Source organism: Mastomys coucha, chromosome X (genome assembly GCF_008632895.1).
Source record: "Mastomys coucha isolate ucsf_1 chromosome X, UCSF_Mcou_1, whole genome shotgun sequence".
Taxonomy (NCBI): domain Eukaryota; kingdom Metazoa; phylum Chordata; class Mammalia; order Rodentia; family Muridae; genus Mastomys; species Mastomys coucha.
In genome coordinates, this window is record NC_045030.1 from 83,890,672 (window position 1) to 83,894,404 (window position 3,733).

Below are 3,733 nucleotides of genomic sequence, written 5' to 3' on the forward strand. Positions count from 1 at the left end.
AAAATATCTAAAATAAAAAAAAAAAAGAAAATGGAAATAGGTAAAATAAATTAATCACAAACAGAGAAATCCCTGAAGATTGAAAAAAAACTATGAAAGACAGCAGGAGTTACAAATGCAAGTGTTACAACACAATACAAGTGGTAGAAGACAGAATCTCAGGCACAGAAGACAATGAAACATCAGTCAAAGAAAATACAAATTGCAAATGTTCCTAAGTCATAATATTCAAGAAATCCAGGACACAATGAAAACACTAAACCTAAGAATAATAGATGAGAGCAAAGATGCCCAACTTAAAATCCCAGTAAACATTTTCATCAAACTTATAGAAGAAAATTTCTCTATGGAAAGAGATGTCAATAAATGTAGAAAAAGTCTACAGAACACCAAATAGATTTGACAAGAAGAGAAATTCCTGCTATCATATAATCAAAATAACAAAGAAACAGAACAAAGAAAGGATATCAATAAGGGAAAAAGGTCACATAACAAATAATGGAAGGCCTATAAGAATTTCACCAGACTTATCAACAGAGACTCTAAAAGCTAGATCTTGTGCAGATATCATATGGACTCTAAGACAACAAAAATGCCATCCCAGGTTACTATACCCAACAAAACTCTCAAATACCATAGATGAGAAAACAAAGATATTCTATGACAAAACCAAATTTAAAGAATGCCTTTCCACTAATCCAGCCTTACAGAAGATAATAGAAGGAACACTCCAACACAAGGAGGGAAACTACACACAAGAAAAAACAAGAAATTAATCTTCTCATAACAAACCCAAAATAAGAGAACCACACAAATATAATTCCAACTCTAACAACAACAAGAGCAGGAAGCAACAATCGTTGGACCTTTATATCTCTCAACATTGAGGGACTCAAATCACCCAGTAAAAATACATAGACTAACAAACTAGATATGTAAAGAAGACCCAACATTTTGCTGCATACATGAAACACACCTCAATGACAAAGACAGGCACTACCTCAAAGCAAAAGCCTGGAAAATAAATTTTCCAAGAAAATGGTCCCAAGAAATAAACTAGAGATGCAATTCTAATATCCAATAAAATAGACTTTAAACCAAAAGTTATCAAAAATGATGGGAAAGGACACTTCATATTCATGTGAGAAAAAATCCATCAAGATGAACTCTCAATTCTGAACATCAATGCCCCAAATGCAAGGGTGCTCACATTTGTAAAATAAATGTTGCAAGAGCTCAAAAAACACATTCAACATCACACAATAATAGTGGAAGACTTCAACACCCTACTCTCATCAATGGACAGACTATGCCAACAAAAACTAAACAGAGACACGGTAAAACTTACAGAAATTATGAACCAAAAGGATTTAACAAATATATATAGAACATTTCATCCTAAACCAAGGGAATATACCTTCTTCTTAACACCTCATGGTACTTTCTCCAAAAACAACCATATAATTGGACACAAAACAAACCTCAACTGATACAGGAAGATTTAAATAATTCTAGGCATTTTATCAGACCACCACTTACTAAGGTTTGTCTTCAATAAGAACAAAAACAACAGAAAGAATATATAGACAGGGAAGCTGAACAATTCTCTACTCAATGATAACTTGTTCAGGGAAGAAATAAAGAAAAAAAATTAAAGACTTTTTTTAGAATTTAAAAATGAATGCACAGCATACCTAAAATAATGGGGTACAATGAAATCTGTGAAAAGAGGAAAACTCACAGCTCAGAGTACCTTCATAAAGAAATTGGAGAGATAACAGATTGCTGATTAACAGCACATCTGAAAGCTCAAGAAAAAAAAAGAAGCAAATTAATGCAAGCAGAGGTACTGGACTGCAGCAAATAATCAAACTCAGAATTGAAATCAACCAAGTAGAAACAAAGAGAACTTTCCAAAGAATCAACAAGAATAAGAACTGTTTCTTTCAGAAAATTAACAAGATAGATAAACCCTTAGGCAAACTAACTAGAAGGGCCAGAGACAGTATCAAAATTAACAAAATCAGAAATGAAAAGGGAGAGATAACAACAGAACTAAGGAGATTACAAAAAAATCATCATCAGATCCTACTCCATAAGCCTATGCTAAACAAATCTGGAAAGTCTAAATAAAATGGATGATTCTCTAGAGAGATACTCAGTATCAAAGTTAAATCAAGCTCACATTAAATAAACATTGAAACAGTCCTATCATCCCTGATGAATAGAAGCAGTTACTAAGTCTCCCAACCATAAAAGGCCTAGACCCAGATGGGTTTAGTGCAGAGTTCTATCAGACCTTCAAGAAGACCTTATGCCAATACTTCTCAAACTATTCCACAAAAGAGAAAATGAAGGAGCACTACCTAATTTGTTTTATGAAGCCAAAATTATGATGATATCTGAACCACACAAAGACTCAACACAGAAATAGAATTTCCCTTATGAATGTCGATGCAAAAATAGTCAGTAAAATTCTCACAAACTGAATCCAAGAACACAATAAAACAATTATTCATCATGACTAATTAGGCTTCATCCCAGGGATGCATAAAGAGTTTAACATATAGAAATTCATCAATACAATCCACTATATATACAAACTCAAAAACAAATAAACAAACAAAAATCACACACTGGAGGTATGGCTCTGAGGTTAAGAGCACTGTCTATTCTTACAGACGTCCTGAGTTCAATTCCTAGCAAAGACGTGATGGCTTACAACCATCTGAATTGGGGATCTTATGCTCTATACTTCTGTGTCTGAAGACAGTGACAGTGTACTCACATACATGAAATAAATAAATAAATCTTTAAAACACATACACACACAAAATCAACTCCTTAGGTTCTGAAAAAAACATTTGACAAAATACAACACCCCTTCATGTTAAAAATCTTGGAGAGGTCAGAGATACAAGGGGCATACATACGTACAACTAAAGTAATATACAACAAGGCCATAACCAACACTAAATTAAATTGAGATAAACTTAAATAATTCCACTAAAATCAGGGACAATACAAAGCTACCTCTCTCTCCCTATTTACTCAATGAAGTAGTCAAAGGTCTAGCTACAACAATTAGACAACAAAAGGATGTCAAAGGTATATGAATTTTAAAGGAAGAAAAACATCAAGATATTACTATTTGCAAATGATAGGAGAGTATACATAAGTGACCTCAAAAACCATCAGAGAACTCCTATAGCTGATAAACAACTTCAGCAAAGTAGCTGTATATAAAATTAACTCAAACAAATGAGTAGCCTTCTTCTACCCAAAGGATAAACTAGTTGATAATAAAATTAGGGAAATGACACCCTTCACAATAGTCACAAATAATATAAAATATCTTGGTATTACTCTAATTGTGTAAGTGAAAGATCTTTATGACAAGAAATTCAAGTCTCTCAAGAAAGAAATCGAAGAAGACCTCAGAAGTTGGAAAGATTTCCCATGCTCATGGACAGGAAGGATTAATATAGTAAAAGTGACCATCTTACCAAAGCAATCTATTGATTCAATGCAATTCCCATCAAAATTCCAACTCAATTCTTCATAGAAATAGAAATAATAATGCTTAAATTCATTTGAAATAACAAAAAACTAAAGATCACAAAAATTATTCTCAATAATAACTGAAATTCTGGTGGAATCATAATTCCTGACATCAAGCTATACTACAGAGCAACAGTGATAAAACCACATGTTATTGATACATAGACAGGTA